This window comes from Aquarana catesbeiana, linkage group LG02, assembly GCF_042186555.1.
Source record: "Aquarana catesbeiana isolate 2022-GZ linkage group LG02, ASM4218655v1, whole genome shotgun sequence".
NCBI lineage: Eukaryota > Metazoa > Chordata > Amphibia > Anura > Ranidae > Aquarana > Aquarana catesbeiana.
The window spans coordinates 26,504,624-26,531,791 of NC_133325.1; the positions used below are offsets into that span (position 1 = coordinate 26,504,624).

At 44.8% G+C, this 27,168-nt stretch overlaps 1 long non-coding RNA gene across 1 annotated transcript in view; it reads left to right on the forward strand.

Annotated features, from left to right (window-relative positions):
• Window positions 1–3,587: 3,587 nt before the first annotated feature.
• Window positions 3,588–27,168, forward strand: part of LOC141129634 (uncharacterized) — a 29,175-nt gene continuing 5,594 nt past the window's right edge. The window contains exon 1 of the long non-coding RNA XR_012241849.1: window positions 3,588–3,910. This is a non-coding gene — a long non-coding RNA (uncharacterized lncRNA). The remainder of the gene's footprint in view (window positions 3,911–27,168) is intronic.

Genomic DNA, 27,168 nt, shown 5'->3' on the forward strand with positions numbered 1-27,168 from the left:
AACACCTAAAGTTGTGATGAAATTTCAGAGAAAAACCACCATATATAGTATAGTGGCTTGGCATTAAACAAAAACATAAAAGTGCATCTCTGCCTATTTACAAATATACAAATAAATTGTAATTAGTGAACATAGTCCATAAGTTGGTGAATCTCTGCAAAAAACAGTGTTCAAAATTTCTTCAAGAAAAAATAGTGTTCAAAAACTCTTCAAGAAAAACCGTGACTGGGGTGCTTTCAGATGATCTTAGTGATTATTGTGCTCCCCCTCAAGGGTCCCCACTCACCAGATCCAGCAACCCCAAAAGGGGCAAACAGCATAGGATTATCTCCACCACGATCCCCTCACTGCCGCGATCGTATAAGGTGTCCAGGGTAGTCTCCGCTCTCCGTATTGATGGTTAGAGTATATTCATAATCGCTCCTGAGTCAGCTTCAGTCCTGCAGGCATGTTCCTTCTCTCTCAGCACCACCGCTCCCCCTTCACCATCCCATAGAATCCTACAGGAAGCACCATACCCCATTATGAATAAATTTTAAGTGTTTAGTGGAGAATCCTTAGGGAAGCTCCTTTAGGGGGGCTGCATACCTTACCCTTTGTCCTAAGCGCAGCTATTACACATTTTTCATTAAAGCTGTAGAGCCTCACTGTCTTTGTCGATTAAAAAACTTCTGCACTTGGTGACTATTAAATGACACAGTGAAAAGAATTGTGACTCCCAGAGAAAGCAACACTCTAAAATGTGTTTAAATACATCAACACCCAAAGAAATGTCACCATAGCTGGTTTGGTGCGCTGTCTCTTTTAAATTGTTACATTAATATGAAAAGCTTAATTGACAATGACACAATGACAGTGAGACTAGGCCCTGCCCCCCAGGCTATGCTCACAGCTTTTCAGCAGCTGGAGCCAATGGCTTCCAATGCTCTAAACCAAACCTGTGAGATCGGGGAGAGGGAAGAAGAGCCGCTGCAGACGTGCATAGCACTGGATTGACTCTCTTATCCCTCCTACCTTCCTCTACCCTCCCCCCTCATTCTTTTTACTTCTTCTTTGTTCTCTCTTTCTCTGCATACATTACCCTTTACATCGGAGTTTCCCTTTACATTGGGGTCTGCAGCATTACCCTTTACATTGGAGTTTCCCTTTACATTGGGGTCTGCAGCATTACCCTTCACATCGGAGTTCCCCTTTACATTGGGGTCTGCAGAATTACCCTGCACATCGGAGTTCCCCTTTACATTGGGGTCTCCAGAATTACCCTTCACATCGGAGTTCCCCTTTACATTGGGGTCTCCAGAATTACCCTTCACATTGGAGTTCCCCTTTACATTGGGATCTGCAGAATTACCCTTCACATCGGAGTTCCCCTTTACATTGGGGTCTGCAGAATTACCCTTCACATCGGAGTTCCCCTTTACATTGGGATCTGCAGAATTACCCTTTACATCAGAGTTCCCCTTTACATTGGGGTCTGCAGAATTACCCTTTACATCAGAGTTCCCCTTTACATTGGGGTCTGCAGAATTACCCTTCACATCGGAGTTCCCCTTTACATTGGGGTCTGCAGAATTACCCTTTACATCAGAGTTCCCCTTTACATTGGGGTCTGCAGAATTACCCTTTACATCAGAGTTCCCCTTTACATTGGGGTCTGCAGAATTACCCTTCACATCGGAGTTCCCCTTTACATTGGGGTCTGCAGAATTACCCTTTACATCAGAGTTCCCCTTTACATTGGGGTCTGCAGAATTACCCTTCACATCGGAGTTCCCCTTTACATTGGGGTCTGCATACATTACCCTTCACATCGGAGTTCCCCTTTACATTGGGGTCTGCAGAATTACCCTTCACATCGGAGTTCCCCTTTATATTGGAGTCTGCAGAATTACCCTTCACATCGGAGTTCCCCTTTACATTGGGATCTGCAGAATTACCCTTTACATCAGAGTTCCCCTTTACATTGGGGTCTCCAGAATTACCCTTCACATCGGAGTTCCCCTTTACATTGGGGTCTGCATACATTACCCTTCACATCGGAGTTCCCCTTTACATTGGGGTCTGCAGAATTACCCTTCACATTGGAGTTCCCCTTTACATTGGGGTGTGCATACATTACCCTTCACATCGGAGTTCCCCTTTATATTGGGGTCTGCAGAATTACCCTTCACATCGGAGTTCCCCTTTACATTGGGGTCTGCATACATTACCCTTCACATCGGAGTTCCCCTTTACATTGGGGTCTGCAGAATTACCCTTCACATCGGAGTTCCGCTTTACATTGGGGTCTGCAGAATTACCCTTCACATCGGAGTTCCCCTTTACATTGGGGTCTGCAGAATTACCCTTCACATCGGAGTTCCCCTTTACATTGGGGTCTGCATACATTACCCTTCACATCGGAGTTCCCCTTTACATTGGGGTCTGCAGAATTACCCTTCACATTGGAGTTCCCCTTTACATTGGGGTCTGCATACATTACCCTTCACATCGGAGTTCCCCTTTATATTGGGGTCTGCAGAATTACCCTTCACATCGGAGTTCCCCTTTACATTGGGGTCTCCAGAATTACCCTTCACATCGGAGTTCCCCTTTACATTGGGGTCTGCATACATTACCCTTCACATCGGAGTTCCCCTTTACATTGGGGTCTGCAGAATTACCCTTCACATCGGAGTTCCCCTTTATATTGGGGTCTGCAGAATTACCCTTCACATCGGAGTTCCCCTTTACATTGGGGTCTCCAGAATTACCCTTCACATCGGAGTTCCCCTTTACATTGGGATCTGCAGAATTACCCTTCACATCGGAGTTCCCCTTTACATTGGGGTCTGCAGAATTACTCTTCACATCGGAGTTCCCCTTTACATTGGGGTCTGCAGAATTACCCTTCACATCGGAGTTCCCCTTTACATTGGGGTCTGCAGAATTACCCTTCACATCGGAGTTCCCCTTTACATTGGGGTCTGCATACATTACCCTTCACATCGGAGTTCCCCTTTACATTGGGGTCTGCAGAATTACCCTTCACATCGGAGTTCCCCTTTACATTGGGGTCTGCATACATTACCCTTCACATCGGAGTTCCCCTTTACATTGGGGTCTGCATACATTACCCTTCACATCGGAGTTCCCCTTTACTCTCAGTGCTCCCCAGTGAAGGAGATAAATGACTTTCTATGTTCGCCTCCAGCATACAAACTCACATCACTTCTTGTGCTGGTGGTCATTCACTCTGTAGCTCCAATCTCGCCCCTCTGGACTACAACTCCCATAGTGCCTTGCAGTACCAGAGGGAAGAGAAGGAATGCTGTGATACGTTCTCTCCCCTATGCTGCTAGGAGATTGATTGGAGGAGGGAGGAGAGGGGCGGGACGCTGGAAGAGGGGGCGGTCTTGTGTCCCCGGGATCGCGTGTGTGTGTCTACAGCTGAGGGGGGAGTGGCGACTTCTACAGTAGAGCAGTCAGTCACCAAGCTCCTCCTCTCCCAGCTCCTCCTCTCCCAGCTCTGCAGGTTCACTATAGTGCTGGCTTCTCTCGCTGACAACGCCCCCGTCCACCAGGAAACGCCCCCGTCCACCAGGAAACGCCCCCCCCACCTTTCAGTGTCCCTGTATGATAATGATAATGATAACACACACCCTAATAAAGTTTGGCAAACTGGTTGCTAGGGCGACGTCACATTCTCTCAGAACGAAGCTTTTCCCCCGCGCTTTGCTCCGGTTCCGCCCACCGAGAGAGAGAGTGAGGAGAGAAGACGGAGAGAAGAGCGAGAGAGGAGAGAAGACGGAGAGAGGAGAGAGAAGAGAGAGAGGAGAGAGAGAAGACGGATAGAAGAGAGAGAGGAGAGAGAGACTCTGACAGAGTCAGACGTTCTGAGGACATTGTCCGACAGAACCAACATCAGAAGGTGAGGAAAATTAATCCTGATTGGAGCAAGTCGGGGCCCAACCCTAAAGGGTAGTCTCCCCATGAAGTCTCCCCATCCCCCACTTCTCACCCTCGATTGGTGGCGGTGTGTCCCTAAAGGGCGCCGGAGTGCTGCCCCTCCCCCTCTCCTGGCGCCGCCTCCCCTCTCCTGGCGCTGCCCCTCCCCCTCTCCTGGCGCCCCCCTCTCTCCTGGCGCCGCCCCTCCCCCTCTCCTGGCCCCCCCTCTCTCCTGGCGCCGCCCCTCCCCCTCTCCTGGCGCCCCCTCTCTCCTGGCGCCGCCTCCCCTCTCCTAGCGCCCCCCCTCTCTCCTGGCCCCCCCTCTCTCCTGGCGCCGCCCCTCCCCCTCTCCTGGCGCCCCCCTCTCTCCTGGCGCCGCCCCTCCCCCTCTCCTGGCGCCCCCTCTCTCCTGGCGCCCCCTCTCTCCTGGCGCCGCCTCCCCTCTCCTGGCGCCGCCTCCCCTCTCCTGGCCCCCCCTCTCTCCTGGCGCCGCCCCTCCCCCTCTCCTGGCGCCCCCCCTCTCTCCTGGCGCCGCCCCTCCTGGCACCGCTCTAATTATGTATTGCATTAATCTATCTACCCGAAAATAAGACCTAGCGTGATTGTCGGTGATGGCTGCAATATAAGCCCCGCCCCCCCAAATAAGCCCTAGTTAAAGTCCTTGTAGGTCTTATTTTCAGGGTAGGGCTTATTTGGGGGGTGGGGCTTATATTGCAGCCATCACCGACAATCACGCTAGGTCTTATTTTCGGGGAAACGGGGTATGGTCGCTGCTGACACCCCCTATTCAGGTGTCCGGCCCCCTTTTCGGGCACCTGAATTACAGCCAGGGGGGGGGGGGTTTGGTTTTTTTGGAAGCGCCTGATTAGAGCCATTGGCTCTAATAGGTGTCCAAAAAAAAAATGTGAGAAGCGAACGCAACGCTGTGCGTTCACTTCTCACTCAGCTGTAGGTTAGGAAAGTGAAGGAATTCGCTTTTCCTAACATTGAACCACCTCTCAGCCAATCAGGTGCGCCAGGTCTGTGTTACCTGTCATCTGATTGGCTGAAGCGACAGGCGCTGTGATTGCACCACCTATCAGGCATCCAATCGGGAGGAGGAGCTGGCGGGAGAAGACATCAGGTGGGGGGGGCGGGGGAAGGCATGGAGGACACCGCTTGCCGCCGGTCACCCGCTGCCCACCGGAGAAAAGGTAAAATGGCGGACGGGCGGCACAGTGGCAACATTTGGGGCACAATGATAATAGAATGTCCATTAAAAAAGATGAAAGTTGGTGAATGAAGATATCCATATGGAAATGAAGTGATTGTGAATGAAACTTTTCCACCAGTGCTGCCCGTCACCTGAGGGAAAAAAGATGGAGGCTTACCAGAAAGCCCGCGACCGCCCTTATTCAGGGGGTTCAAAACAGACCAATCAGGAAACACAGGAACACTTTGGGATCTTCTAAACTTCCCTCCAAGGCAGCCGGTCAGTATGAGTAGAAGGCACCTAAACGGCGCGGCGTTCCCAGGAGATCATCCCTATGTTACAAGCTTTCCGATAGGTCCGGCATACAACGGGGGGAGAAAAAAAGAGGGGGAGACTCCAATAGTGTAGAACTTCTTTCGGGAGTTTATTTAAAATACTCAAGTGACAAAAACAATCCTCGCAAGGAATAAAAAAAACGGCTCTGCTAGTATCAAAAACAAGACGTGCGTGCGCAATGCGTGGCGACCCTTGTTACGACCGTTTCGTCACAACTGACGTCATCAGGGGTACGCAAGCACGCACGCGCAATGCGATTTATATAAGCAAACGGCAGAAGCAAAAAGCGCAGCCATTGGTAACTAAAATGACACTCAGAGCCTATTGGTCAAATCACAGATGGCCTTAATGGTCAGAGCTAAAGGTAAACTGATTCAGTTAAAGGAATTTTTAAAGTGGATTTCCACCCACTTTTACAACTCTTCAGCATCCCTCACTAAACTGTGCGCTGTAAACAAATTGGATATTTTTAAATTTTTTTCTCAGCACCTACTATATATCTGCTGTATTCATTTTTTACTTCCTCCTCCCTGGCCGTGGCCCATCGCATCATTTCCTGTTTGCAATGCCTTCTGGGAAGGGGCAGCAACTTCCTCTGACACTGCCGTTGCTATGGAAACCTGACCTGAAACCTATTACACTGCTTGTGCTGCACTGAGCATGTGCGAGATCTGCAAGGGTGAGATCCAGGAAGAAATACAGTCTGGCTTCAGATGCCCACACTTAAAATGGCCACGGCCTGCTGTAAGTTTATAAAATAACAAACTACTGCTATAAACTAACAAAACAGACCTTAGTTTACAGACTAACTTTACTAGAATACATTAAGCTTGTGTATTATAGGGGGATTTTTATTTAAAAAGTATCATTTCAGCCGGAACACCACTTTAACTCCCCCCCCCAGATATAACACTGCTCAGAATACACCTAAAGAGGTAATAGTGGAAAGTGGTAATGAACACTGCCATCTTGTGGATGTCTACTAAACTAATTAAACACAAAATGATATATGTTAAACAATCACGTATTAAACATATATGTGAAACGCATACATTAAAAATAAATGTCAACTATTTAGACCAAAAAATAAAAATATAAAATAAAAATGCGACCCATGAAATATGGGAAGGTTTCTAAAAAAAAAAAAAATGTAATTGCTAAAAGCGAAGCTCTTTATACGCAATAAGCTTAAATTTAACAAAAAAAGACAATCTTAACCCCTTCCCGCCGGGCGTGCGCAGATGTGCGGCCTCGGCTTTCGGGGGTTATACCGGGATGATGCCCGCAGCTGCAGGCTTCATCCCGGTACCGTTGTTTAGAGCGGGCGATCGGCTATCCAGATATAACAACCGATGCGGCTAAAAGCTGCTCGGCTGTTATACCGGAGGAGCGGGAGGGGGCGCTCTTACGGGGCCTCTGTTCCATCGGCTGCCTCCGGTGGCTGGGGGCGGACTGGAACCAAGCCGTGAGCGGCTTGGTTCCAGCCTCCTAATAGTAAACACGGAAGCGACGTCACAACGTCACTTCCCGTTTACTCGGCTGCCAATGGTGCCAGTATTAAAAAAATACACAGTATTCAGAATCGCCGTTTTCGGCGATCTGAATACTTTGAAGTGGAAAGGAGGGATCGGGGGGTCTTTTAGACCCCCAATCCCTCCATAAAGAGGACCTGTCACCACCTATTACTGTCACAAGGGATGTTTACATTCCTTGTGACAGCAATAAAAGTGATCAAAATTTTTTTTTTTTTTTTTAAACACAATTTATACATTTAAAAAGAAATCAAATAAATAATAAAAAAAATAAAAATTTTTAAAGTGCCCCCATCCTCGTGAGCTCGCGCAGCAAAGAAAACGCATACGGAAGTCGCGCCCGCATATGTAAACGGTGTTCAAATCACACATGTGAGGTATCGCCGCGATCGTCAGAGCGAGAGCAATAATTCTAGCACTAGACCTCCTCTGTAACTCTAACAAAAAAAAAAGCGTCGCCTATGGAAATTCTTAGGTACCGTAGTTTGTCGCCATTCCACAAGTGCGTGCAGTTATAAAGCGTGACATGTTTGGTATCTATTTACTCGGCGTAACATCATCATTCACATTATACAAAAAAATTGGGGTAACTTTACTGTTTGGATTTTTTAAAATTCATGAAATTGTCCCTTTTCCAAGAATTTGCGTTTAGAACACCGCTACACAAATACCGTGTGATATAAAATATTGCAACAATCTCCATTTTATTCTCTAGATTCTCTGCTAAAAAAATATATATATATAATGTTTGGGGGCTCTAAGTAATTTTCTAGCAAACAATACAGATTTTAACTTGTAAACACCAAATTTCAAAAATAGGCTTAGTCATGAAAGGGTTATATATATCCAAGAGACCATTGAGAATAAACAGCATATTATATAAACTCTAATAAAATGACATTAACCACTTCAGCCCCGGAAGAATTTACCCCTCTTCCTGACCAGAGCACTTTTTGAGATTCGGCACTGCGTCGCTTTAACTGACAATTGCTCGGTCGTGCGACGTTGCTCCCAAACAAAATTGACGTCCTTTTTTTCCCACTAATAGGGCTTTCTTTTGGTGGTATTTGATCGCCTCTGCGATTTATATTGTTTGCGCTATAAACAAAAATATAGCGACAATTTTGGAAAAAACGCATTATTTTTTACTTTTTGCTATAATAAATATCCCCCAAAAATATATAAAAAAACGATTTTTTTCCTCAGTTTAGACCGATACGTATTCTTCTACATATTTCTGGTAAAAAAAAAATCGCAATAAGCGATTATTGATCGGTTTGCGCAAAAGTTATAGCGTTTACAAAATAGGGGATAGTTTTTTGGCATTTTTATTAAAAATTTTTTTTCTTTTTTTAAATGGCGGCGATCAGCGATTTTTATCGTGACTGCGACATTATGGCGGACACATCGGACATTTTTGACACATTTTTGGGACCATTGTCATTTATACAGCAATCAGTGCTATAAAAATGCACTGATTCCTGTGTAAATGACACTGGCAGTGAAGGAGTTAACCACTAGGGGGCGGGGAGGGGTTAAATCAGTACTAGGGAGTGATTACTAACTGTCAGGGGGAGGGGCTGTGTGTGTGACGTCACTGATCTCTGTTCCGATGACAGGGAGCAGAGATCAGTGACACTGTCACTAGGCAGAACAGGGAGATGCTGTTTACATCAGCATCTCCCCGTTCTTCCTCCCCTTGACGCGATCGCGGGTATCCCCGCGGCGATCGAGTCCGCGGGACCCGCGACCCGACTCACGGAGCTGACCGCCTTTTAAAGGGGTTGAACGTACAGGTATGTGATTTTGCCTGTATGAGCCCTTCTGCCGCAGTATATGTGCGTGAGGCGGTCGGCAGGCAGTTAAAGTGGTGTTCTGACCGAAATGATACTTTTTAAATAAAAATCCCCCTATAATACACAAGCTTAATTTATTCTAGTAAAGTTAGTCTGTAAACTAAGGTCTGTTTTGTTAGTTTATAGCAGTAGTTTGTTATTTTATAAACTTACAGCAGGCCGTGGCCATCTTAAGTGTGGGCATCAGAAGCCAGACTGTATTTCTTCCTGGATCTCACCCTTGCAGATCTCGCACATGCTCAGTGCAGCACAAGCAGTGTAATAGGTTTCAGGTCAGGTTTCCATAGCAGCGGCAGTGTCAGAGGAAGTTGCCGCCCCTTCCCAGAAGGCATTGCAAACAGGAAATGATGCGATGGGCCGCGGCCAGGGAGGAGGAAGTGAAAAATGAATACAGCAGATATACAGTAGGTGCTGAGAAATTTTTTTTAAAAATATCCAATTCGTTTACAGCGCACAGTTTAGTGAGGGATGCTGAAGAGTTGTAAAAGTGGGTTACATTAGGTGCTTAAAAATGTCTAAAATTAGTAGCCCCCCCTAAATAATACCCGAGGATTGTCAGACAACAGAGGTCCGAGGATACGATCATTTTTAATTACTGGCCAATGCCTCTTGGTTATTCTCTTTATAGCCCAATGCCGGCTAGAATAGGTAGTGAGAAAGGCTAGGCCCAAATCCTCTCTATTCTCGACCTGAGGGGGTTTATCACCCAAAAGATCTTTACGATCCCTACTCCCCACCTCAGTAATCAAAGAATCAAAGGTTGCACTATCATAGCCCTTACTCAAAAAATCTAGATTTTAAGACTAGGGCCTCTCTATGTAATCCATCCACATCGCAACAGTTCCGCCTCAGGCGCAAAAATTGGCACGCTCGCACGCATTGCGCACGCGCGTCTTGTTTTTGTCACTTGAGTATTTTAAATAAACTCCCGAAAGAAGTTCTACACTATTGGAGTCTCCCCCTCTTTTTTTTTTCTCCCGTTGTATGCCGGACCTATCGGAAAGCTTGTAACATAGGGATGATCTCCTGGGAACGCCGCGCCGTTTAGGTGCCTTCTACTCATACTGACCGGCTGCTTTGGAGGGAAGTTTAGAAGATCCCAAAGTGTTCCTGTGTTTCCTGATTGGTCTGTTTTGAACCCCCTGAATAAGGGCGGTCGCGGGCTTTCTGGTAAGCCTCCATCTTTTTTCCCTCAGGTGACGGGCAGCACTGGTGGAAAAGTTTCATTCACAATCACTTCATTTCCATATGGATATCTTCATTCACCAACTTTAATCTTTTTTGCTTTTAATGAACATTCCATTATCACTTGCACCTTATTAGTATGATTGCATATATTGGTATTATTGCATATATTGCTATCATTGTATTGCTATCATTGTATTTGACCAGCACTACTGCACTTTATTATACACCATTTCATTATTTCATTATTTGTGGCACCTATCTAGCGCTGCACTTATTTTTTATTGTTTATTCTTTGTGCCCTCATGTTGGGGTTATAGTGTCCAGCTGCAGGATATTTTTTCTAATAGTCATTTTTTGTCATTTTTCACCATTTTTTTGCACCTAGCGCAATTCTTCTTTTTACAATTTGGGGCACAGTGGCTGCATTTGATGTTTTTTTTTTTTTTCAGAATTTTTCTGTTTGTTTGCGCCCCCCTAAAAATTTTAAGCACCAGCCGCCACTGCCCTCATTTATTACTGTCCTCCACTTGAGACGCACTGAGAACTGAGGGGACACTAATAAAGGCCTCCTCCTCCTCCTCCTGGCCCCATACAGCCTATCTGACAGGGCCGGGGAAAATGAGGAAATCTGGAATCCGCACACCGGTCTGATGATAAGTGCTTTTATTATAAAAGCTGGATCACGGGCAGATACACATTTATTAAGGGTCTTATTGGAGATAAGCTCCTGACGCTGGCGACTATATATGCCCCAAATGAAAATCAGGACATTTTTATACAACACACCATTTCTAAACTGACCAAATTTTGCGAGGGCCAACTGATACTAGGGGGAGACTTTAACACACCTTTAGCTCCTAACGTAGATACTTCCTCAGGATCGTCTTCCATATCGATTAAAGCCCGTAAACACATCACCAAAACCCTACATGAGCACCAGCTCATCGACGTGTGGCGCCTCCAACACCCGGGTGAAAGGGACTACACGTTCTACTCATCCCCCCACAGAATACACTCAAGAATAGACTTCTTTCCCCATAGCCAACTACATGCAGTTAGGGAATCGACCATAGGCCTAAAGACATGGTCAGACCATGCTCCGATAATGTTGTCTTATGCATTGTCGGACGTCTCTACACATAGGACTCCCTTCTGGCGCCTCAATGAGAGCCTCTTGCAGAGACCGGAGGTCCTAGAAGAAGTGAATAGAGAACTGACGAGTTATTTTCGCACAAACACGACAGCTGACTGCACCCCAGGCTCGATATGGGAGGCCCATAAGGCGGTTATCAGGGGGATATTCATAAAACATGGCGCACGGATAAAAAGAGAGAATGGGAAACAATTAGAGATACTTCTTAACAAACTACACATCATTGAGTCGCAACACAAAAACTCACCAGACCCCCTAATAGAAGCCGAACTAAACTCCACCCGCAGTCAAATAAATGACCTACTTGGGTATAGGGCAAAGGCAGCGTTACAGAGATGTCGCCTCACTACGTATGAGTCGGGAGACAAATGTGGACGAATACTAGCCAGAGCAGTTAAGGATCTTAAAACGAAAACATACATCCCCCATATCAAAACGGCATCTGATAAGAAAGTCAGTTTACCACGTCAGATAGCTAACTCCTTTAAGGAATATTACGAAACTCTCTATAGCCTACCGTCCACACCAAGGGCACAATCGAGGATGGAGGCATACTTGTCCTCCAGCCAGATTCCCACACTGACACCAGAAGATATAGCGGATTTAGATTCCCCAATCACGCAAGAAGAATTGACATTAGCACTCAAATCTGCCAAACCTGATAAAGCCCCTGGACCAGATGGCCTTACCCTCCCATATTATAAAACGCTATTTCCCTCCCTTAACACTCACATGATATCCTTTTTTAATGCAATAGGACCCCAAACTGCATTCTCAAATGATACCACACGAGCACACATTACAGTCATTCCAAAAGAGGGCAAAGACCCTCTAATATGTAGTAGTTATAGACCCATCTCCTTGTTAAATACAGACCTCAAACTATTCACTAAGATCCTTGCGTCCCGTCTAACCCATCACATGCAATCTTTAATTCATCTAGACCAGGTGGGCTTCATCCCCACCAGGGAAGCTAGAGACAGTACAATCAAAGTACTAAACCTGATACACATAGCCAGCCAGACTCATGAGCCCTCAGTTTTCCTAAACACGGACGCCGAAAAGGCGTTCGATAGGGTTAACTGGGAGTATATGTTTACAGTCCTTAGACACATAGGACTGGGAGAGAAGATGTTGGGGTGGATCACCCAGATATACAATACCCCCACAGCTCAAGTCAAAGTGAACGGAATTTTATCGGACCCCTTCCAAATTAAAAACGGGACGAGACAGGGTTGCCCACTGTCCCCCCTACTATTTGCCCTCACGTTGGAACCGTTCCTAAGTAAAATTAGAAATAACCCAGACATCCAAGGCCTAAAGGTTGGAGGGACCCAATATAAGGTCTCTGCATATGCGGACGACCTGATGTTCTCCCTATCAAATCCAGTAATCTCTCTTCCAAATCTTCTTAAGGAATTTGAAGAATTTGGAAATATCTCCAATCTTAAAATTAACTACAATAAATCAGAGGCCATGGGTATAGAATTATCACGACCGACTCAACAAACACTGTGCTCTAGTTTTAACTTTAAATGGACATCCACAGCTCTGACATATTTGGGTGCTCAGGTCCCAGCAAACCTTAACCACGCCTTTAAACTGAATTTCCCACCCTTACTAGCTAAAACAGGAAACATACTGACGTCTTGGGGTAAAGGCCTACACTCCTGGTTCGGGAGATGTAATCTTATCAAGATGAGCATCTTACCCAAATACCTTTATTTATTACAAGCACTCCCAATCGCGATCCCCACATCATATTTTAGAAAGGTACACAGTCAATTCCATAAATTCATCTGGGCAAACAAGAAATCGAGATTACCACGTACACTCCTATCTATGCCCAAAGCTTCCGGAGGCCTTGCTGTCCCGGATGTGAGGAAATACTACCAGGCAGTACACCTGGGCAGAATTATAGACTGGTGTCGCCACCAAGACCTTAAATTATGGACACATCTAGAACAGGCCCAGGTGCAAATACCCCTGCAGGGAGCTCTATGGTGCCACGAACACCTCCGAGCACAAGACAGAAAACACCCACTGATAGGAACGACACTCAGAGTGAGCTCACAAACTTGCCAAGCGCAATCACTATCTTCGGCTAACTCCCCACTATACCCAATTATAGGGAACCCGCAATTTTCTCCAGGTCTAGACCCTCAGGTTAAAAATGCCATGTTGAACCTAAAACGCATACAGGCACGACACTTCCTGACGGGAGATTCATGGCCCTCCGTGGAGACATTAAGCAACCAATCAGGCCCATTCAAGTTGTCATTTTGGACGGCTGTCCAGTTGAGACACTTCCTTGCGTCTATACCTAACTCCCAAGAGTTCTCACAACCTCTAACGACATTCGAAAACTACTGCTCGGGGGAGGGTGCACTCGCAAGAACGCTGTCGATAATGTATAACCTCCTCATTAGCCCGACAGACGACACACATCTAACCTTTATACGTAAATGGGAGAGAGATTTGAGTTGTACATTTACATCGGACCAGATTCAACGTGTAGTAACTTTCTCGCTAAAATCCTCTATTTGTACAAAAATACAGGAAACTAATTACAAACTCTTGACAAGGTGGTACCTAACTCCTCAAGCCCTACATACCTTCTACCCGAACACCTCGGCACTTTGTTGGAGATGTCGGACGGAAAGAGGCACGTTGCTGCACATTTTTTGGTCCTGCTCAAAACTCTCACATTTCTGGTCTACCGTTAGAGCAACCATCCAAAAATTTACGGAATACGATATCCCTAACGACCCAGCCTTTTTTCTGTTACACGTTAATACTATATCAACTAAAAGGTACAAAAAGTCCATTGTGCGACACTTAGTTAACGCAGCTAAATCTTGTATCCCACTATATTGGAAAAAACAATCTCCACCAACTGTGGCGGAGTGGGTTCGGAGGGTGGAGGAGATTAGTAGAATGGAGGATCTGGTTCTAACGGCGAGACACCAGCAGGAAAAATATACAAAGACATGGGCAATATGGCAACAATTTATCTTATCCTCAGAGGGCACCACCCTTAGAACCGCCTAATAAGCTCACTTTTTCAGACTCCCCCCCCCCCTTTTTTTTTTTTTTTTTTTTTTTCCGCCTCTTATCCCTTCCTTTATTTACCCCTTTATTTTTCCCGATGAATGTCTGTGATGTCCTCGGCTGCCCTTCCCCTCTTGGGTACTGAGATTCTGCCCAGGTGGGATAGGAGGCGAAGGGAAACCAATAGAGAGAAATGCTAATTGTGAATTTTATCTGCTGACCTTCTACTGTAGGAAATATTCTAATATATAAGATTATCCAGGAAGGTAAACGAATACTCCTCTCTTTATTTTCAATGTATGTATGCATCGTACTGTATTGTAATGTCTCAGCCCATGTTGGGCATGTAAAAAAATAAATAAAATCTATATTTGAAAAAAAAAAAAAAAAGCTGGATCACAAAAGTATACAGAACACTACAGCAGAAGTGTACAGAGATCCGCTGACGCGTTTCGCACTCATGACGAGTGCTTACTCATAGCTATCTGACAGGGCCCCCTTTAGATTTATCAGTTCCTCTCTCTATAGCCTCAACTGCACAGATGAATGAATAGGAAGCGCTCTGAGTCTTCCTGCTCATTCACAAACTGAAGTAAACGCAGTTTACTATGATTCGGCGATGAATGGACACAGGTGTGATTGGTACCAATCGATCACTGTGTTCATTCAGGAATGGAAGGGGTCAGTAAATTACACGGGAAAGAGAATAATTGCACTAATTACAGTCCATATAGCCAGTAGCAGGGCGTAGCAGTTCAAGTATTTGTATATAGATGAAAAGAACAAAAGGCACCACACTGGTATGATGACAGATGAGTGTCCCACCATTAAATAAAAAACATGCTTACCAGATAGCAAGCATATTTGGGCAGATGACATTAGCCCAGCCCAGGCCTTTGCTTTCTACGGTCAGAGCTCTGCATACAGGTTGATACGAACCCTCAATTGGATATTATAGATCCGTGGCTCAGTAGATGATATGACAATCAGCCCAAAAAAGAAAGAAATGATATGGACCAGGGGTCTCAAATTGCCTGAGGGCCACATGACAAGTTTTCATATCCCATGGGGGGGGGGGGGGGGGGGGCGCATGCAAACTTTCAAACTTCAAAAACAATAAACTATAAACAGTTGTAGTCACTGCTGACTGCCAGATGCTCGGCAGTGTTTGCTGTGTGTTAGATGAGCCAAGTTTGCTTTAAGTGAGTTAGCAGTTAAGACCCAAACAGCAGACGCATTATTAAACCAGCACTGATGTCAACAAAACACATTATTAAACCAGCACTGATGTCAACAAAACACATTATTAAACCAGCACTGATGTCAGCAAAACAAATTATTAAACCAGCACTGATGTCAGCAAAACGCATTATTAAACCAGCACTGATGTCAACAAAACACATTATTAAACCAGCACTGATGTCAACAAAACGCATTATTAAACCAGCACTGATGTCAACAAAACGCATTATTAAACCAGCACTGATGTCAGCAAAACGCATTATTAACCACTTGACCACCGGGCACTTAAACCCCCTTAATAACCAGACCAATTTTCAGCTTTCGGTGCTCTCACACTTTGAATGACAATTACTCAGTCATACAACACTGTACCCATATGAAATTTTTGTCCTTTTTTTCACACAAATAGAGCTTTCTTTTGGTGGTATTTAATCACCGTTGGGTTTTTTATTTTTTGCGCTATAAAAGAAAAAAGACTGAAAATTTGGTAAAAAAATGAATTTTTCTTTGTTTCTGTTATAAAATTTAGCAAATTAGTAATTTTTCTTCGTAAATTTTGGCCAAAATTTATACTGCTACATATCTTTGGTAAAAATAAGTACAACTTGGTGTATATTATTTGGTCCTTGTGAATGTTAGAGATTTCAAAAGCTATGGTGCCAATATCTGAAAATTGATTACACCTGAAGTACTGATGACCTATCTCATTTCTTGAGACCCTAACATGCCAGAAAAGTAAAAATACCCCCCAAATGACCCCTTTTTGGAAAGAAGACATTCCAAGGTATTTAGAAAGATGCATGGTGAGTTTTTTGAAGTTGTCATCTTTTCCCACAATTCTTTGCAAAATCAAGATTTTTTTTTTTTTTTTTTCACAAAATTGTCATATTAGAAGGTTATTTCTCACACACAGCATATGCATACCACAAATCACACCCCGAAACACATTCTGCTATTACTCCGGCGATACCACATGTGTGAGACTTTTACACAGCGTGGCCACATACAGAGGCCCAACATGCAGGGGAGCACCTTCAGGCGTTCTGGAGCACCCAGGCCAATTCTGACATTTCTCTCCTACATGTAAAAATAATCATTTATTTGATAGAATATTACATAGAACCCCAAAACATTATATATATATTTTTTTTAGCAAAGACCCTAGAGAATACAATGGCGGTTGTTGCAACTTTTTATCTCGCACGGTATTTGCGCAGCAATTTTTCGAACCCTTTTTTTGGGAAAAAAAAAAACAGTTTTGTGCTTTAAAAAAAAAACAAAACAGTAAAGTTGGCCCAATGTTTATGCATAATGTGAAAGATGAAGTTACGCTGAGTAAATAGATACCCAACATGTCACCCTTCAAAATTGCACACGCTCGTGGAATGGTGCCAAACTTCGCTACTTAAAAATCTCCATAGGTGACGCTTTAAAATGTTTTACTGGTTACATGTTTTGAGTTACAGAGGAGGTCTAGGGCCAAAATTATTGCTCTCGCTCTAACGATCGCAGTGATACCTCACATGTGTGGTTTGAACACCGTTTTCATATGTGGGCGGGACTTACGTAAGTGTTTGCTTCTGCATGCGAGAACACGGACAGGGGCTCTTTAAAAAAATTTTTTTTTTGTATTGTTCATTTTACTTTATTTATTTTAGTTTGACACTTTTCCCCCCCCCAAAATTTTTTTGATCACTTTTATTTCTATTACGAGGAATGTAAACATCCTTGTAATAGGAATATGGCATGACAGGTCCTCTTTACAGTGAGATTTGGGGGTCAATAAGACCCCACATCTCACTTCTAGGCTGGGAAGCCTGAAATTAAAAAAAAAAAAAAAACGATCCTGGCTTCGATCGTAACGGTGAGTCGGTAGAAGCACCGGAGGATGGCGGGAGGGGGGGCGTCCCCTCTCGCCTCCCATAAGAACGATCAAGCAGTGGAACAGCCGCTATGATCGTTCTTATGGTGTAGGAAATCGCGGGCTGAAAAAGCTGATATCTGAAAGATGCCTGTAGCTGCACCCATCATTCAGATATCCCCACACAAAGTCAAGGACGTCATATGATGGCGGGCGGGAACTGGTTAAAAATTGCGGGGTATTGCAGAGTATTGCGGGGTATTGCGGAGTATTGTGGGTTATTGCGGAGTAGTGCAGGGTATAATGCAGAGTATTGCGGGGTATTGCGGAGTATTGCGGGTTATTGCGGAGTAGTGCAGGGTATAATGCAGAGTATTGCTGGGTATATTGCAGAGTATTGCTGGGTATATTACAGAGTATTGCTGGGTATATTGCAGGGTATATTGCAGAGTATATTGCTGGGTATATTGCAGGGTATATTACAGAGTATTGCAGGGTATATTGCAGAGTATATTGCTGGGTATATTGCAGGGTATATTGCCGGGTATATTGCAGAGTATTGCTGGGTATATTGCAGGGTATATTGCTGGGTATATTGCTGGGTATATTACAGAGTATTGCTGGGTATATTGCAGGGTATATTGCAGAGTATATTGCTGGGTATATTGCAGAGTATATTGCTGGGTATATTGCAGGGTATATTGCAGAGTATTGCAGGGTATATTGCAGAGTATTGCAGGGTATATTGCGGAGTATTGCAGGGTATATTGCAGAATATTGCAGGGTATATTGCAGAGTATTGCTGGGTATATTACAGAGTATTGCTGGGTATATTGCAGGGTATATTGCAGAGTATATTGCTGGGTATATTGCAGGGTATATTGCCGGGTATATTGCAGAGTATTGCTGGGTATATTGCAGGGTATATTGCAGAGTATATTGCTGGGTATATTGCAGGGTATATTGCAGGGTATATCGCAGAGTATTGCAGGGTATATTGCGGAGTATTGCAGGGTATATTGCAGAATATTGCAGGGTATATTGCAGAGTATTGCTGGGTATATTGCAGGGTATATTGCAGGGTATATTGCAGAGTATTGCTGGGTATATTGCAGGGTATATTGCAGAGTATTGCAGGGTATATTGCAGAGTATTGCTGGGTATATTGCAGGGTATATTGCAGAGTATTGCCGGGTATATTGCAGAGTATTGCAGGGTATATTGCAGAGTATTGCTGGGTATATTGCAGAGTATTGCAGGGTATATTGCAGAGTATTGCAGGGTATATTGCAGAGTAGTGCCGGGTATATTGCAGAGTATTGCAGGGTATATTGCAGAGTATTGCAGGGTATATTGCAGAGTATTGCTGGGTATATTACAGAGTATTGCTGGGTATATTGCAGGGTATATTGCAGAGTATATTGCTGGGTATATTGCAGGGTATATTGCAGGGTATATTGCAGAGTATTGCAGGGTATATTGCAGAGTATTGCAGGGTATATTGCAGAATATTGCAGGGTATATTGCAGAGTATTGCTGGGTATATTGCAGGGTATATTGCAGAGTATTGCAGGGTATATTGCAGGGTATATTGCAGAGTATTGCTGGGTATATTGCAGGGTATATTGCAGAGTATTGCAGGGTATATTGCAGAGTATTGCTGGGTATATTGCAGGATATATTGCAGAGTATTGCCGGGTATATTGCAGAGTATTGCAGGGTATATTGCAGAGTATTGCTGGGTATATTGCAGAGTAGTGCAGGGTATATTGCAGAGTTGTGCAGGGTATATTGCAGAGTATTGCAGGGTATATTGCAGAGTATTGCAGGGTATATTGCAGAGTAGTGCCGGGTATATTGCAGAGTATTGCTGGGTATATTGCAGGGTATATTGCAGAGTATTGCAGGGTATATTGCAGAGTATTGCTGGGTATATTGCAGGGTATATTGCAGAGTATTGCTGGGTATATTGCAGGGTATATTGCAGAGTATTGCAGGGTATATTGCAGGGTATATTGCAGAGTATTGCTGGGTATATTGCAGGGTATATTGCAGAGTATTGCCGGGTATATTGCAGGGTATATTGCAGAGTATTGCAGGGTATATTGCAGAGTATTGCAGGGTATATTGCAGAGTATTGCAGGGTATATTGCAGAGTATTGCAGGGTATATTGCAGGGTGTATTGCAGGGTATATTGCAGAGTATTGCAGGGTATATTGCAGAGTATTGCAGGGTATATTGCAGAGTATTGCTGGGTATATTGCAGGGTATATTGCAGAGTATTGCAGGGTATATTGCAGAGTATTGCCGGGTATATTGCAGAGTATTGCAGGGTATATTGCAGAGTATTGCAGGGTATATTGCAGGGTATATTGCAGGGTATATTGCAGAGTATTGCTGGGTATATTGCAGGGTATATTGCAGAGTATTGCAGGGTATATTGCAGAGTATTGCTGGGTATATTGCAGGGTATATTGCAGAGTATTGCAGGGTATATTGCAGAGTATTGCAGGGTATATTGCAGAGTATTGCTGGGTATATTGCAGGGTATATTGCAGAGTATTGCAGGGTATATTGCAGAGTATTGCAGGGTATATTGCAGAGTATTGCTGGGTATATTGCAGGGTATATTGCAGAGTATTGCTGGGTATATTGCAGGGTATATTGCAGAGTATTACAGGGTATATTGCAGAGTATTGCAGGGTATATTGCAGAGTATTGCAGGGTATATTGCAGAGTATTGCCGGGTATATTGCAGAGTATTGCAGGGTATATTGCAGGGTATATTGCAGAGTATTGCAGGGTATATTGCAGAGTATTGCAGGGTATATTGCAGAGTATTGCTGGGTATATTGCAGGGTATATTGCAGAGTATTGCCGGGTATATTGCAGAGTATTGCAGGGTATATTGCAGAGTATTGCTGGGTATATTGCAGAGTATTGCAGGGTATATTGCAGAGTATTGCAGGGTATATTGCAGAGTAGTGCCGGGTATATTGCAGAGTATTGCAGGGTATATTGCAGAGTATTGCAGGGTATATTGCAGAGTATTGCTGGGTATATTACAGAGTATTGCTGGGTATATTGCAGGGTATATTGCAGAGTATATTGCTGGGTATATTGCAGGGTATATTGCAGGGTATATTGCAGAGTATTGCAGGGTATATTGCAGAGTATTGCAGGGTATATTGCAGAATATTGCAGGGTATATTGCAGGGTATATTGCAGAGTATTGCTGGGTATATTGCAGGGTATATTGCAGAGTATTGCAGGGTATATTGCAGGGTATATTGCAGGGTATATTGCAGGGTATATTGCAGAGTATTGCAGGGTATATTGCAGAGTATTGCAGGGTATATTGCAGAGTATATTGCTGGGTATATTGCAGGGTATATTGCCGGGTATATTGAAGAGTATTGCTGGGTATATTGCAGGGTATATTGCAGAGTATATTGCTGGGTATATTGCAGGGTATATTGCAGGGTATATTGCAGAGTATTGCAGGGTATATTGCAGAGTATTGCAGGGTATATTGCGGAGTATTGCAGGGTATATTGCAGAATATTGCTGGGTATATTGCAGAGTATTGCTGGGTATATTGCAGGGTATATTGCAGAGTATTGCAGGGTATATTGCAGGGTATATTGCAGAGTATTGCTGGGTATATTGCAGGGTATATTGCAGAGTATTGCAGGGTATATTGCAGAGTATTGCTGGGTATATTGCAGGGTATATTGCAGAGTATTGCCGGGTATATTGCAGAGTATTGCAGGGTATATTGCAGAGTATTGCTGGGTATATTGCAGAGTATTGCAGGGTATATTGCAGAGTATTGCAGGGTATATTGCAGAGTAGTGCCGGGTATATTGCAGAGTATTGCAGGGTATATTGCAGAGTATTGCAGGGTATATTGCAGAGTAGTGCCGGGTATATTGCAGAGTATTGCTGGGTATATTGCAGGGTATATTGCAGAGTATTGCAGGGTATATTGCAGAGTATTGCTGGGTATATTGCAGGGTATATTGCAGAGTATTGCTGGGTATATTGCAGGGTATATTGCAGAGTATTGCAGGGTATATTGCAGAGTATTGCTGGGTATATTGCAGGGTATATTGCAGAGTATTGCCGGGTATATTGCAGGGTATATTGCAGAGTATTGCAGGGTATATTGCAGAGTATTGCAGGGTATATTGCAGAGTATTGCAGGGTATATTGCAGGGTGTATTGCAGGGTATATTGCAGAGTATTGCTGGGTATATTGCAGGGTATATTGCAGAGTATTGCAGGGTATATTGCAGAGTATTGCAGGGTATATTGCAGAGTATTGCTGGGTATATTGCAGAGTATTGCAGGGTATATTGCAGAGTATTGCCGGGTATATTGCAGAGTATTGCCGGGTATATTGCAGAGTATTGCAGGGTATATTGCAGAGTATTGCAGGGTATATTGCAGGGTATATTGCAGGGTATATTGCAGAGTATTGCAGGGTATATTGCAGGGTATATTGCAGGGTATATTGCAGAGTATTGCTGGGTATATTGCAGGGTATATTGCAGAGTATTGCAGGGTATATTGCAGAGTATTGCAGGGTATATTGCAGAGTATTGCTGGGTATATTGCAGGGTATATTGCAGAGTATTACAGGGTATATTGCAGAGTATTGCAGGGTATATTGCAGAGTATTGCCGGGTATATTGCAGAGTATTGCAGGGTATATTGCAGGGTATATTGCAGGGTATATTGCAGGGTATATTGCAGGGTATATTGCAGAGTATTGCAGGGTATATTGCAGAGTATTGCTGGGTATATTGCAGGGTATATTGCAGAGTATTGCTGGGTATATTGCAGAGTATTGCTGGGTATATTGCAGGGTATATTGCAGAGTATTGCACAATATATTGCAGGGTATATTGCAGAGTATTGCAGGGTATATTGCAGAGTATTGCAGGGTATTTTGCAGAGTATTGCTGGGTATATTGCAGGGTATATTGCAGGGTATATTGCAGAGTATTGCTGGGTATATTGCAGGGTATATTGCAGAGTATTGCAGGGTATATTGCAGAGTATTGCTGGGTATATTGCAGGGTATATTGCAGAGTATTGCACAATATATTGCAGGGTATATTGCAGAGTATTGCCGGGTATATTGCAGGGTATTTTGCAGAGTATTGCTGGGTATATTGCAGGGTATATTGCAGGGTATATTGCAGAGTATTGCCGGGTATATTGCAGAGTATATTGCAGGGTATATTGCAGAGTATTGCAGGGTACATTGCAGAGTATTGCAGGGTATATTGCAGGGATGGCTGAGCATGGAGGGATGGATGGATGTGACTGCAATTGTCACTGAGCACCGCTGTGGGCACTACACATCCAGCCCACAGCGGTGCTTCCATCCGATCCATCCCCCTCGCACTGTACCGATCGGTACAGAGAGGGGAGGGAGGAACCGGCGTCATGACATGACGGCGGTTTGTTTACATGTGATCACTCTGTCATTTGACGGAGCGATCACATGGTAAACGGCCGCGATCATACCGATCATACCGTGATCCCTGATGCGCCGGGTCCTCTGGACCCGGCGGTCACGGAAGTTCTCGGGTGCACGCCCCAGGGGGCGCGCGAGAGCAGGATTCTAGGATGACGTCCCACGGACGTCCACCCAGAACTAGCCGACCGCGCTGCAGCCGTCTTTCGGCTATGGCCCGGTCGGCAAGTGGTTAAACCAGCACTGATGTCAACAAAACGCATTATTAAACCAGCACTGATGTCAGCAAAACACATTATTAAACCAGCACTGATGTCAGCAAAATGCATTATTAAACCAGCACTGATGTCAGCAAAATGCATTATTAAACCAGCACTGATGTCAGCAAAATGCATTATTAAACCCAGCATTGCCCCCCACACTGCACAAATACCCCCCACACTCCATAAATACCCCCCATACTCCATAAATACCCCCCACACTCAATAAATACCCCCCCACACAGATTTCTACCCCAGTCACCCCACTAAGGACTTGCCTCAGTGTGATGGCTCACTCACCTCTCCTCAAGTCAGCTCCTGGCTTCAACACAGGGTACCCAGAGAAGGACACAATGTCCCACCCTGAGGTGGCAGCAGGACCCTGGATCTGGGGCTCTGATCGATCACCAGTGCCTAGGTGGGCGGGGCGATGGGCGGATCCTTCCTCCGCTCTGTTCTCTCTCTGGGCTGAAGCAGTGTGCAGCACAGAGGACACAAAGATGGAGACAAAGCTCTTCTGCGCTTTCCCCTCTGCGGTGCAAAACCGTCCAGGATCGGCCCTGCCTGCGGGCCATTTATAACCAGTCCGTGTATCATACAATATTACTCTATGGTCTATAGCAGTGGTCTCAAAGTACCGCGGGCCGCAAATGGCTATAGACCATAGCGTGATATTGTATGATACACGGAACACCCCAGTGATGATTAGACACAGACAAGTGAACCGCCACCTTACAGAGATCACGCTTACCAGACAGCCCACAGAGATAAACATGTGGCTTTAGCTCAGCCCAGGCCTTTAATTCCACAGCAGATCCCAAATTGCTAGGAGATGATAGATTCTCGGACAGTGATATATGATCCGTAACTCCGTAGGTGATAAATAAATAATCAGCCCCCCCCCAAAAAAAAAAAAAAAAAAAAAAAAAAGGATAAATACTGTCTAAACCTGGTTTAATGAATCAATTTAAAAGTTTACACTTACATTTAAACGTGTATAAAATCACATAAAAAAAACGAAGCCGGCCGGTTACAATACAAACTTCCTTCCTTCTCAGCGAGATGGCGTGGTGACGTCAGCACATTACCGCCTCATACGCGTTTCGTCACATATGACATTCTCAATGGGGGAGGCTTAGTTTTTTTAACCACTTGCCGACCGCCTCACGCAGATATACTGCGGCAGAATGACACGGGCAGGCAAAATCACGTACCTGGTGCGTGATCTGCCTACCGCGGGCGGGGGGTCCGATTGGACCCCCCCCGGTGCCCGAGGCGATCAGAGGTGAGGGGGAGGCCATCCATTCATGGCGATCGCTCCCAGCCAATGAGATTCTTCCTCTGCTGCTGTATAGTAAACAGCAGCAGAGGAAATTATGTCATCTCTCCTCGGATCGGTATTTTCCGTTCCGGCACCGAGGAGAGAAGACATCGATGTGAGTGCACAACACACACAGTAAAACACAACAGGCACACTTTACACCCCCCGATCACCCCCCCCCCCCCCCGTCACACTGACACCAAGCAGTTTTCTGTTTTTTTCTGATTACTGCATGGTGTCAGTTTGTGACAGTTAGTGTGGTAGGGCAGTTAGTATTAGCCCCCTGTAGGTCTAGGGTACCCCCCTAACTCCCCCTAATAAAGTTTTAACCCCTTGATCACCCCCAGTTGCCATTGTCACTAAGCGATCATTTTTCTGATCGCTGTATTAGTGCCACTGGTGACGCTAGTTAGGGAGGTAAATATTTAGGTTCGCCGTCAGCGTTTTATAGCGTCAGGGACCCCCATATACTATCTAATAAAGGTTTTAAACCCTTGATTGCCCCCTAGTTAACCCTTTCACCAGTGATCACCGTATAACTGTTACGGGTGACGCTGGTTAGTTCGTTTATTTTTTATAGTGTCAGGGCACCCGCCATTTATTACCGAATAAAGGTTTAGCCCCCTGATCGCCCGGCGGTGATATGCGTCGCCCCAGGTAGCGTCAGATTAGCGCCAGTACCGCTAACACCCACGCACGCACCGTACACCTCCCTTAGTGGTATAGTATCTGAACGGATCAATACCTGATCCGATCAGATCTATACTAGCATCCCCAGCAGTTTAGGGTTCCCAAAAACGCAGTGTTAGCGGGATCAGCCCAGATACCTGCTAGCACCTGCGTTTTGCCCCTCCGCCCGGCCCAGCCCACCCAAGTGCAGTATCGATCGATCACTGTCACTTACAAAACACTAAACGCATAACTGCAGCGTTCGCAGAGTCAGGACTGATGCCTGCGATCGCTAACAGATTTTTTGGTAGCGTTTTGGTGAACTGGCAAGCACCAGGCCCAAGCAGCGTCAGGTTAGCGCCAGTACCGCTAACACCCACGCACGCACCGTACACCTCCCTTAGTGGTATAGTATCTGATCGGATCAATATCTGATCCAATCAGATCTATACTAGCGTCCCCAGCAGTTTAGGGTTCCCAAAAACGCAGTGTTAGCGGGATCAGCCCAGATACCTGCTAGCACCTGCGTTTTGCCCCTCCGCCCGGCCCAGCCCAGCCCACCCAAGTGCAGTATTGATCGATCACTGTCACTTACAAGGCACTAAACACATAACTGCAGTGTTCACAGAGTCAGGCCTGATCCCTGCGATCGCTAACAGTTTTTTTGGTAGCTTTTTATTGAACTGGCAAGCACCAGCGGCCTAGTACACCCCGATCGTAGTCAAACCAGCACTGCAGTAACACTTGGTGACGTGGCGAGTCCCATAAGTGCAGTTCAAGCTGGTGAGGTGGCAAGCACAAGTAGTGTCCCGCTGCCACCAAGAAGACAAACACAGGCCCGTCGTGCCCATAATGCCCTTCCTGCTGCATTCGCCAATCCTAATTGGGAACCCACCACTTCTGCAGCGCCCGTACTTCCCCCATTCACATCCCCAACCAAATGCAGTCGGCTGCATGAGGGGCATTTTCTTTATGTCCTCCCGAGTACCCCTACCCAACGAACCCCCCCAAAAAAGATGTTGTGTCTGCAGCAAGCGCGGATATAGGCGTGACACCCGCTATTATTGTCCCTCCTATCCTGACAATCCTGGTCTTTGCATTGGTGAATGTTTTGAACGCTACCATTCACTAGTTGAGTATTAGCGTAGGGTACAGCATTGCACAGACTAGGCACACTTTCACAGGGTCTCCCAAGATGCCATCGCATTTTGAGAGACCCGAACCTGGAAGCGGTTACAGTTATAAAAGTTACAGTTACAAAAAAAGTGTAAAAAAAACAAAAAAATATATAAAATAAAAAAATAGTTGTCGTTTTATTGTTCTCTCTCTCTCTATTCTCTCTCTATTGTTCTGCTCTTTTTTACTGTATTCTATTCTGCAATGTTTTATTGTTATTATGTTTTATCATGTTTGCTTTTCAGGTATGCAATTTTTTATACTTTACCGTTTACTGTGTTTTATTGTTAACCATTTTTTTGTCTTCAGGTACGCCATTCACGACTTTGAGTGGTTATACCAGAATGATGCCTGCAGGTTTAGGCATTATTTTGGTATCATTCTTTTCAGCCAGCGGTCGGCTTTCATGTAAAAGCAATCCTAGCGGCTAATTAGCCTCTAGACTGCTTTTACAAGCAGTGGGAGGGAATACCCCCCCACCCCCACCGTCTTCCGTGTTTTTCTCTGGCTCTCCTGTCTCAACAGGGAACCTGAGAATGCAGCCAGTGATTCAGCCAGCTGACCATAGAGCTGATCAGAGACCAGAGTGGCTCCAAACATCTCTATGGCCTAAGAAACCGGATTTTTGCCGGATGTAAACAGCACCATTGGGAAATTGGGAAAGCATTTTATCACACTACTCTTGGTGTGGTCAGATGCTTTGAGGCAGAGGAGAGATCTAGGGTCTAATAGACCCCATTTTTTTCAAAAAAGAGTACCTGTCACTACCTATTGCTATCATAGGGGATATTTACATTCCCTGAGATAACAATAAAAATGATTTAAAAAAAAAAAAATGAAAGGAACAGTTTAAAAATAAGATAAAAAAGCAAAAAAATAATAAAGAAAAAAAAAAAAAAAAAGCACCCCTGTCCC